The sequence below is a fragment of the Mirounga angustirostris genome, unplaced genomic scaffold (assembly GCF_029215605.1).
Source record: "Mirounga angustirostris isolate CCGP_5_RB_7025 unplaced genomic scaffold, mMirAng1.0.hap1 SCAF_11, whole genome shotgun sequence".
Classification (NCBI taxonomy): Eukaryota; Metazoa; Chordata; class Mammalia; order Carnivora; family Phocidae; genus Mirounga; species Mirounga angustirostris.
The window spans coordinates 37,165,124-37,176,430 of NW_026991719.1; the positions used below are offsets into that span (position 1 = coordinate 37,165,124).

The window sequence follows — 11,307 nt, forward strand, 5'->3', positions numbered from 1 at the left end:
ACTATTATTAAGTTCTTATACTATATGTGAAGTGGTGTATCATTTTAAGGTAAACTGCAATAAGTTAAAGTTGTATACTATAAACTCTAAAGCAACCACTAAAATAAGAAAACAAAGAGTTAAGTCAACTCAGGAAAGAAAATGGAATCATAAAAATATTCAATTAATCCAAAAGAAGGCAGAAAATGGGGAACAGGAGAACACAGACCAAACAGAACAAATAGAAATAAAATAGCAGGAAGATAAATTTAAACCTAATTGTACCAATAATCATATTAAGTGTAAATAGTCTCAATGTCCCAATTAAAAGGTAGAGGTATCAGATTTGATTTAAAAAGTAAGATTTGGTGCTCACTTTGGCAGCATATATACTAAAATTGGAATGATACAGAGAAGATTGGCATGCCCCTGCGCAAGGATGACATGCAAATTCGTGAAGTGTTCCATATTTTTATGTAATGAGCACTGGGTATTATATAAGACTGATAAATCACAAACCTCTACCTCTGAAACCAATAATACATTATATGTTAATTATATGAATTTAAATAACAAATGAATAAATAAAAATTAAAAAAATAAAAAGTATGATTTGATTATATGCTGCCTACAAGAAAATACTTCAACTATAAATACACAAACAGCTTTGACGGATAGAAAAATACATATCATCCTAACACTAATAAGAAGAAAGCTTTAGGGGCACCTGGGTGGCTTAGCTGGTTAAGCGTCTGCCTTTGGCTCAGGTCATGATCCCAGGATCATGGGATCCAGCCCCGTGTCAGGCTCCCTGCTCGGTGGGGAGCCTTCTTTTCCCTCTCCTGCTCCCCCTGCTTGTGCGTGCTCTCTCTCTCTGTCAAATAAATAAATAAATATTAAAAAAAGAAGAAAGCTTTAGTGGCAATATTAATATCAAAGTAGATTTCAAAACAAAGAATATTGCCATGGATAAAGAACATAATTTCACAATGATAAAGGATCACTTTATCAAGAGTACATAAAAATCTAAAATATTTATGCACCTAGTAACAGAGTTTCAAAATACATGAAACAAAACTGATAGAATGTCAAGAAGAGCTAGATAAATGCACCAATACAGTAAAAGATTTCAATATCCCCCTCTCAATAATTGATGAACAAGTAGACAGAAAATCACTAAGGATGGAAAAAAGCCTAACAACAATGCTAACCAAAGTGACCAAATTGATGTTTAGCTAGAACATGCCACCCAAAGACAGCAGTTTTTGTCAAGGGCACGTGGAACATTTACTAAGGTGAGCATATGCTGAGCCCTAAAACAGTTCTCTCAATAAATTTAAAGTGTTCAGACCTACAAAGCATCTTGTCTGACAACAATGGAATTAAATTAGAAATTAATAATAGGAAAATCTCCAGAAAATCCCCAAATATTTGGAAATTAAATAGTCCTCTTCTAAAAAACTCATGGGTCAAAAAAGAAATAGAGAAATTAAAAAGTATTTTGAACCAAATAAAAATTAAAATGCAGCTTTTTGTGGGATGTCACTACACAATATTTAAAGAAAAACTGTAACACTAAACACCTATATTAGAAAAGGAGAAAGGTCTCAAATCAATGACCTCAGTGTCAACCTTAAGAAACTGGAAAAAGAGTGCCTGCTTTAGCAGCACATATACTATAATTGGAATGATACAGAGAAGATTAGCATGGCCCCTGCACAGGGATGGCACACAAATTCATGAAGTGTTCCATAGTTTTAGAGTATGATGTTAAGCGAAATCAGTCAGTCAGAGAAAGACAAATACCATGTGATTTCACTCACATGTGGAATTTAAGAAACAAATGAACAAGGAAAAAAAGAGACAAATGAAGAAACAGACTTTTTTTTTTAAGATTTTATTTATTTATTTGAGAGAGAATGAGAGACAGCACGAGAGGGAAGAGGGTCAGAGGGAGAAGCAGACCCTCCAGCTGAGCAGGGAGCCCAACGTGGGACTCGATCCCGGGACTCCAGGATTATGACCCGAGCCGAAGGCAGTCGCTCAATCAACTGAGCCACCCAGGCACCCCGAAACAGACTTTTAACTATAGAGAACAAACCGATGGTTACCAGAGGGGAGGTGGGTGGGGGGAGATGGATGAAATAGGTGATGGGGATTAAGGAGTGCATTTGTCGCGATGAGCACCGGGTGTTGTATGGAAGTGTTGAATCACTAAATTGTACAGCTGAAACTAATATTACACTGTATGTTAACTAACTGGAATTTAAATTAAAAACTTGGGAAAAAAAAGAAACTAAAAAAATGATTGGGAGAAGTAAAAATAGAAAAGAAAGTTTAGAGCAGAAATCAATGGACTAGACAGGATAAAAACAATAGAAAAAATTATAAAACCATAAATTGGTTCTTGGAGAAAATCAATAACATTGATAAAACTCTTGCCAGACTAATCAGCAGAGAGAGAGAGAGAAAGAACACAAATTACCAACATTAGGAATGAGAGACGACATCACTACAGATTCTACGGATATAAAAAAGATAAAAATGGTGTACTACAAATGACTTTATGCCAATCAATTTGATAACAGATAAAATGGACAAATTCTTTGAAAGACACAAGCTACCAAACTCTCTCAAGAAGAAATAGATAATCTGAATAGTTATATATCTACTTTAAAAATTAAATATGTAGGGGCACCTGGGTGGCTCAGTCGATTAAGCATCTGCCTTTGGCTCAGGTCATGATCCTGGGGTCCTGGGATGGAGACCTGCCTTGGGCTCCCTGCTCAGCAGAGAGCCTGCTTCTCCTTCTCTCTCTGCCTCTCCCCACACCCCCACTTGTGCTCTCTCTCTTACTCACTCTCTGTCTCTCAAATAAATAAATAAAATCTTTAAAATAAATAAATATTAAATATGTAGTGGAGTGTGGCTCAGTCGGTTGAGCAACTGACTCTTGATTTCGGCTCAGGTCATGATCTCAGGGTCACGAGATCGAACCCTGCATTGGGCTCCATGCTCAGCGTGGAGTCTGCTTGAGATTCTCTCTCCCTCAGCCTCTGTCTCTTCCCCCGTTCTCAATCTTTCTAAATAAATAAATAAATAGTTAAAAACCTTCTCAAAAGAAATCCTCGGGCCTAGATGGCTTCACTGGAGAATTCTAACATGTTATGAAGAAATAATACCAAATCTTCACAAACTCTTCTGTAAAATAGGTGACAGTAATAAAAAACTAATGATGTAATGTATGGTGATTAACATAATAAAAAAATAAAAAATAAATGAAAAATAAATAAATAAAATAGGTGACAATAAACAAGCACATGAGAAGATGCTCAACTTCATCAGTCATTAGGGAAGGGCAAATTAAAACAGCAATGAGATACTACTACATACTTATTTGAATGACTCAAATTGAAAAGATAAACCATACCAAATGTTGGTAAGGATTTGGAGGAACTGGAATACTCATATGCTTCTGATGGGAATGTAAAATGGTATAATCACACTGGAAAACATTTTGGCAGTTTCTTAAAATGTGAAATATCCATCTATTACATATGACCCAACCATTCCACCCTAAGCAATCACCCAAGAGAAAAAAGAAGTATACATCCATACAAATACTTGTACAGGTAGTCCACAGCAACTTTTTAAAACATAGCCCTCAACTGTAAATAAGCCAAATATCCATCAGCTGGTGAGGGAATAAACAAATCATGATGTAGTTATTCAATGGGATACTACTCAGCAATAAAATGAAATGAACTATTGATACACACTGCAACATAAATGACTCTCAAAGTAATTATGTTGATTAAAGAAGCTGGACTAAAAAAGAGTATATATATTGTATGATTCATTTATATAAAATTCTAGAAAATGCAATTTAATCTATAATGACAGATAATAGATCATAAGTTTCCCAGGGAAGGGAGGCTAGAGCTCAGAGGGCAATGGGGGAGTTATTCCAAAGTGACACAAGAGACCTTTTGAGAGTGATGGAGATGTTTATTATTTTGATTGTGATTATGGTCTCATGCATATCTACATATGTCAAAAATTATAAATAGCATTCTTTAAATATGTGCAGTTTGTTGTATGTCAATTAGATCTCAATAAAGCTGTTAAAAACAAGTAATTTTTTGTAAGTAATTGTTTTATTTGCAGTTACTTAGCTTTTCTTAGCACTGGCAGCATGCTGGCTTTACATCCCCTCTGTTGTCCCTTTTCAAAATGTCTTCTCCACATATTGTGACGTTCTACCAATTGTATTTACTTATGATTTGTATATTACTTAAGATTTCTCTCACACAGTAGTATGTTTTAAAATGTCGGAAGTGCTTAAATGTGAAAACAAAGTTTTAAGTATAATTTTTACGACAGAAATATAAGTTCCAAAATGATCTAGTGCAAGGTACCTACGTTTGTAACTTGGGTTTGGCAGAAAGCTCAGCCTAAGGCTCCTGAAGCTTATGTGCTTGTATTTTATCAGAGATACTATTCCAGGAAGCAGGAGAGGGACAGCTGAAGTAGAACAAACATAAAATGGTGCTGTTAAGCCCGCTGTTGTTAAATGCAACAGAATGCTAGATTTGTGGCACTCAACCCCCACTATAAAAAGCACTCAAGGACTCCACTAGGGACAGTGCACAGATAAAGAGGAAGAGATTTATCCACTGGTTCTTGGATCCCATTGGTCAAAGGTTTACTCCACGGGATGTTAACCAGCCTACACTTCTGGTTTGTGCAGGCCAGGATGAAGGGTGCAAGCCAGCATGAAGGTGCAGGGCAGAGTACCAAGGAGAGAACCATCAGTTTCAGTTGGGAGGCGGGGCACTCTGATTGGGACCAGAGGAAGAAAGCCCTCATCAAACTTCCCATCACCACAACAGCTGAAAAGAAAACAAAATGAAACAGATCAGAGAAAGAGGATCTGAAATGGGCATCAGAAATGTCTGACACATCTGTGTTCTATGATTATGAGGAACTGGGGTGAGTCTAAACTAGTGTTTTGTTCTATGTCCTAGGTGATATGCAAAACCTACAGTTCATCCTGTTTGATATAATATGACCCACTGCTTCGTTTCACAGGAGTATGCTCTTTCATTCAGTCTTGTAGCATTCAGCCCTGCTCTACACTAAATTTACCTCAAGCACTTTTATTTTTTATTTTTTATTTTTTGGTTTTTTTGGCTTAAACACCAGATACTGATTTTCTCACAGTTCAGAGGCTACAAGTTCAAGACAAGATGCCACTAGCTTGAGCACTTTTATCAAACACTGACTGCTGGGCTTCACCTCCTACCAGTTGAAATGCAATACCTGGAATTGGCCTGGAAATCAGTATTTTTTAAAATTTCCAGGTGATTCTTTTTTTTTTTTTTTTAAGATTTTATTTATTTGACAGAGAGAGACACAGCGCGAGAGGGAACACAAGCAGGGGGAGTGGGAGGGAGAAGCAGGCTTCCCGCGGAGCAGGGAGCCCGATGTGGGGCTGGATCCCAGGACCCTGGGATCAATCATGACCTGAGCTGAAGGCAGACGCTTAACGACTGAGCCACTCAGGCGCCCAGTTTCCAGGTGATTCTAATGCGTAGCCATGGTTAGAGAACACTGAATCACTTTAGTCTCCCAGCTGTCCCTTCTATGTTCCATGCTGGTTACCAACTCCGACTAGTTTTCGCGTCTTCACTACGTAATGAAATGCTCTCTTCATCTCTAAATACTATCCACTATCTGAAGTACATTTTAAGTCTTAACTCACCTACATATCTTTCCCTAACCGGTTTATCCTTCAGGATCTTTCCCTTCTTTCTGCATCATCTTTATTAGCAAAGGATCCTCCACAGCTCTCTTAGCAATCTATAGTGAAACTTTAAAAAAAAAAAATGTCTTTCCAGGGTCACCAGGATGGCTCAGTCAGTTAAGTGTCTACCTCCAGCTCAGGTCATGATCATGGCGTCCTGGGACCAAGCTCCATGTCGGGCTCCCTGCTCAGCGGGCAGTCTGCTTCTCCCTCTCCCTCTGCTGCTCCCCGCCCCCACCACTCATGCTCTCTCTCTTGCTCGCTCTCCCTCTCAAATAAATAAATAAAATCTTTAAAACATTTTATTTCCATACTTAATTGCTTTTCTCTTCCCACCCACCAGTGAGCGCCTGGGTTTTAATTTACACATGTTCTTAATGTGAAGAGATTCTTCCCCTAAAAATTCTGTTTGTTCTGTTTATTTTGAAAAAGGTCAGTTAGGCAAACAGATTTTGGGGTGACTCCAAAAATCTCTATCTTCTTATGTTCATGTCCTTATATAATCCTGTCCCTTGGATTGTGTGTGAAATCTGTGACTTGCTTCTGATCAATAAATTATGGCAAAGGTGAGGGATGTCATCCCAATGATTATGTTACAATATATAAGACTCTATCTTCCTAGCCGTCTCTTTCTCTCGCTGGCGCTGAAGAAGCAAGCTTCCATGAATCCTACAGCCTCAAGAAATGAGTTCTTCCAGTAACCTGAGGGAGCTTGGAGTCAAATTCTTCTGCACTCAACCCTCTGACTCCTGGCTGATCCTTTGATTTCACCCTCGTGAGACCCTGAACAGAAGCCCAAACTAAGCAATACTATAACTTCTGAACTACAGAAATTGAGATAACGAATGAATCTTGTTTTAAGCTGTTGATTTCATGGTAATTCATTATGCAGTGATAGAAAACTAACTTATTTTGGTACAAGTAGTAGGATGTTGCAGTAATAAATACCTAGAAATGTGGGAATGGTTTTGCAGCTTACCAGTAGATAAACTCTGGAAGAATCTGGAGGAACATTAGAGAGAAAGCCTAAATTGCCTCAAGCAGTAGAAGGGTGGGGTTGGAGGATGCTGTTGGTGAGGCCTCAGATGAAGTGAGGAATATGGTAATGGAAATGGAAGGAAGGAGAATCCTTGTTATGTAGGGGCAGAAGGCTCAGGAAAAGGATCTCCTGCTGTTATGGGCAAAGCACATATTAGAAATGATGAACTCAGTTATCTAGCTAAGGAGATTTGCCAGTGAAGTATTAACGGTATTGCTTAGTTTCTTCTTGTTGCTTGGAGTGAAATGTGAGAGGTGAGAAATAAATTGAGGGAAGAAAAAAAAGAAAGAGGGCTTAATGATTTTGGAAATGCAGTCTTTTCAGATGGCAAAGAGATGCTAAAATTAAGACAGCTTGGTCTAGACAAAGAGGGTCTAGGAAGAGTGTAACCCTACAAGCTTTTGCTAAAACATCAGAAAGGTCAAGAAGTCAGAGTGTTCGGTCATACAAAGGGTCCTTTCTAGAAAGCTTCTATGCCCTCTCAACAGGAGGTCCAAATAGAGAAGGGATTGTTTTGAAAAAAAAAAAAAAATCTGTGGATGTGGCTTTTGTCTAATGGAGTAAACCCCTTTGAAATCCATGGAACACCCAGAAGGTTTCTGAGAAGATTGTTTCATAATAAACACTGCTAGCTTGAGCTGAAAAGGACAAAGAGAGTATGAAATGGAGAGGCTGTTGGATCCCCAAAATTACACTGGCAGGAAGCAGGCTGATAAAACTACTAAGTGACAAACACAGGCTACCTTCCATGAAAATGGAAGGATGATTAACACAGAACCAAGAGCCCAAGAGGGTGGAGCTGAGAGCCGTGAAGAATGATTCCCACCCTGAAATCTAATCAAGTAACTTGCACTATTTGCCTGGCTGGATTTCACAACGGCTGTGGACCACTGACTCCTTTTTCCTCTCCATTCTGTCCCTTTTCGAATTGGAATGTCTACAGCTATTGTGCTGTGCTCATCTCACCATTATATGCTGGACATGTTGGGAGCAGATAATGTGTCTCTTTAGTTTCACAGGCCTACAGATGGAAAGCAATTGTAGCCCCAGAGCTGTGCGTCAGTACACCCAGGAGCCTCCTCCATACTTGGACTTGATTTAGATGATGAGATTTTGGACTTTGAGCTGATGCTCTAACACCATGAGACTCTTGGGAACCTTTGGACAGGGATAAAGATATTTCCCATGTGAGAGACATGAATAATCACGGGGGCCAGAGGGCAGACTCTAGAAGACTTTCTTTTCACATGGCTCTTATAATCCCCACCTCCCTCTGTTCACACCCTTGTATAACTCAAGACTCTGCATGTCTAATAAGTTCCCAGTGATATTGATGCTGCAGGTCCACGGCCGATACTTTGAGAACAACTTCTACAGACCGTCTCTACTGTAGTTCTTTCTGTGGTCTCTGTGATATACATTTTTTTGCAGTTTGCCCTGACCCCTTTTCTCATGATGATTGATATTGTAAGCTGCTGGAATTTCCAGATTCTCGCAGGCAGTTGCTATGGCAACACACACAGGGTTGCCCTGTGCTTGAGACCCTGAGTGAGGATGGCCCCAGATGAATCACTGACATAAGTGACTTATAAGTGGCATGGATGTTTCTCTTGGGTTGTCTACTTCCTTCTGTGACCCTATTCCTGGTTGTTGCTGTTTTCCTTTTCTGGGAATGTGTTTTTTGAGTCTCACTAAGATTCTTCTAATGCGATAATAACAAAACCTGACGTTTATGGGGTTCTCCACATGTATAAAACAGTATCTTTTCTAGCACAAAACTAAATTTTATTAACCTAGCAACCCTATGAGGCGTGCTGCGTAGGCTTTACTGTTCCCATTAACAGATAATGAATAGAGGGCTCAAGGGCACTCAGATACTTAAGATCCAAAGTCACGCAAGGCAGAAAGTGACAGAGGCAAGTCTGGAACCCAGAACTCCTGATTCCTCTGTTAGCACAGGGCTTGCTGGCGAAAAACAGCACAGTCAGAAGGGGAAGTGGAGTGAGCTTACCAGAAAGAACTACCAAGCGATAGTCAAGTACCCCAGGATAAGAAGGTAGCGCAGAGGCTCAAGAGGACAGAGTGGTTAAGTAACCTGAAGAGAGAGCTAGAGGGGCGCCTGGGTGACTCAGTGAAGCGTCTGCCTGCGGCTCAGGTTATGATCCTGGGGTCCTGGGATCGAGTCCTGTGTCGGGCTTCCTGCTCAGCGAGGAGCCTGCTTCTCCCTCTGCCTCTGCTGCTCCCCCAGCTTGTGTGCTCTCTCTCACTCTGTCAAATAAATAAAATCTTTAAAAAATTTTTGAAAAAAAGAGAGCAAGAGTAACTGCTGTAGCTATAGGAGGGTGTCCAATAAGAGCTGTGGCCTTCAGTGGCCAAATGCAGGTACCACCAATCCACGGATCAGCAGGAAGCGGGTTGGGACAATAAACAACCAGCTTCTCTCCCCAGAATACGAAAGAGGCTTAGGATGAGGCAGAGACATTTTGCCTTGTGGCTGTCCGATTGGGAGGCCACTGCGGATTTCTGAACAGGGAGCAATACCTGAAAATGGGATGCAGAGAGATCTGGGCTGCTGGTGTGATACAGGGCAGATGGGAGGCACGGAGATGAGTTCAAAGGATGGTATAGAACTTAGAACATCTTCCATTTCTGTCCACACTGCAGTGGCCCTGACCAGAGCGGGCAAGGAAAGACACATGAGGATTGTGCACGGGTTTGTCACTCCCCATCCATAGGACATGTTTGTTTAAAATAATTACCTTGGGTGCCTGGGTGGCTCAGTCAGTTAAGCGTCTGCCTTCAGCTCAGGCCATGATCCTGGGGTCCTGGGATCGAGTCCCACGTAGGGATTGCACAACTAACATAGCAGTTGGAAGTTAACCAATGGTGTGTACCCAGGACTCCGAGCTGTCAATCCAAAAAGCAAAAGAGGAGCATAGTAGGCAAGGGAAGTAGCTGGACAGCACTGCCCCGGCTTTGCATAGTATGTCTCTTTGTTGCTCTGACCTGGTTGCAAAAGACCCCTAATAGCGCTTACTTCGCTGAAAAACAGAAGCTTCAAAGTGGTGTCATTTTCCATCAAGTTTCAGAACGGCCCATCGTCCCGCGACTTACACCTCACTGAGTTTGTATCTCTTGATTCAGCCAGGACATCTGTCCTGCTCTACATCAGAGCACTCAGCAGGATCTTCAATCCACACAGACACAAGTTTTTAAAAAATGAGGCAGAGGGAAGCAGTTTCTGTGCCACACTGTGCTGAATTATTTACTCCCAGCCTGGGATTCAGAGAGCTAGCTCTTCCTCAAGCCTTGAATTTTACTGCAATACAAAGAAAGAAAATAAGTAAATAAGGAGAGGGAGGAAATCAAGCCCTTGGAGACCTCCTGGCATCTGAAGTATCTTTTGAAATGGAGCCTGATGCTGAAATGATTATGCCATTCCAGAGTGCAATGCTAATATGCTCACAACTATGGCTAAATGCTGGAGCGAAGCACAATTTTGAAGCAATAAATTTGTGGGTATGTGTTTAAGCAGAAAAAAAAATGCACCTGGAATTTGCATGCATTTATTTAATTAAGCATCTCAAAATTTAGAAATCGACTCCAAAATAATGCCTTGAAGCATTGCGTGTAAAATAAGAAGTACAGGTAATGGAAATGAGGGTGTCTCCATTTCCTCTGAGATCGGGGTGAGGAAAAGGGATATGATACACATGGGGAGGCATTTAATATGTCCATAAAAGAAAAACAGTCATCTGCCTCCTTCCAGGATATGTGTCATGGAGGGGGATGATGAACATTCCCAATGCATTCCAAAGGGGCTGTCACCATGTGGTTACATAAATACAAGGTAACTTTATTTTTTTGTCTCCTACTACTCCTTTACATTTATTCAGAAGGATAATTCCTTCCCAGCCCCTAGACAAAATCCTGTGGAGCCCCATTTCTTTTCTGGAGTGTTTAGGTAATAAAAATTCTTTTTTTAAAATTTTTTATTTTATTGTGTTATGTTAGTCACCATACAGTACATCATTAGTTTTTGATGCACTGTTCCATGATTCATTGTGTAATAAAAATTCTTATCATCACTTTCAGTCCAAAACCCGTTCTCTTTTTGGTAATTACTAGGAACTGAAATTTCCAGGTCTGTGCGATGATCAAAATTTTGAACATGACCTGATGTTGGTAGGAAGCCTGGAGCAGGGGATAGGGTGGGGAGAGATATGGTCAGCTTTTGAACTGGAGAAAAAATAGTGCTTCTTTGTTTTTCTTCCCCCAGCTGTTCACCTGGTCCTGCACGCCTCCCACCCCTGGTGTATGAGGAGGGAAAAGTATGTAGTTGGGGGCAGGGGGTGAGATAGGCCTTTTGTAACTGGAATGTCTCCCCCCCACCAAAGGCTGGGGCTCTGTCGCCTGCAGTCCTCTTGCCCCAGGTGATGGACTCTCTCCTGTCTCATCTTTTTGCTGTTTTCTCAGTCGCTGG

General features: G+C 40.5%; 2 non-coding genes across 2 annotated transcripts; both read left to right on the top strand.

The window, feature by feature from the left end:
* Positions 1–347: 347 nt before the first annotated feature.
* Positions 348–453, top strand: LOC123851358 (U6 spliceosomal RNA). Its single transcript, XR_006792558.1, has one exon. It is a non-coding gene; the product is annotated as a U6 spliceosomal RNA (small nuclear RNA).
* A 1,178-nt stretch (positions 454–1,631) lies between these two features.
* LOC123851367 (U6 spliceosomal RNA) lies at positions 1,632–1,738 on the top strand. The gene has a single exon (XR_006792563.1). It is a non-coding gene; the product is annotated as a U6 spliceosomal RNA (small nuclear RNA).
* Positions 1,739–11,307: the final 9,569 nt, after the last annotated feature.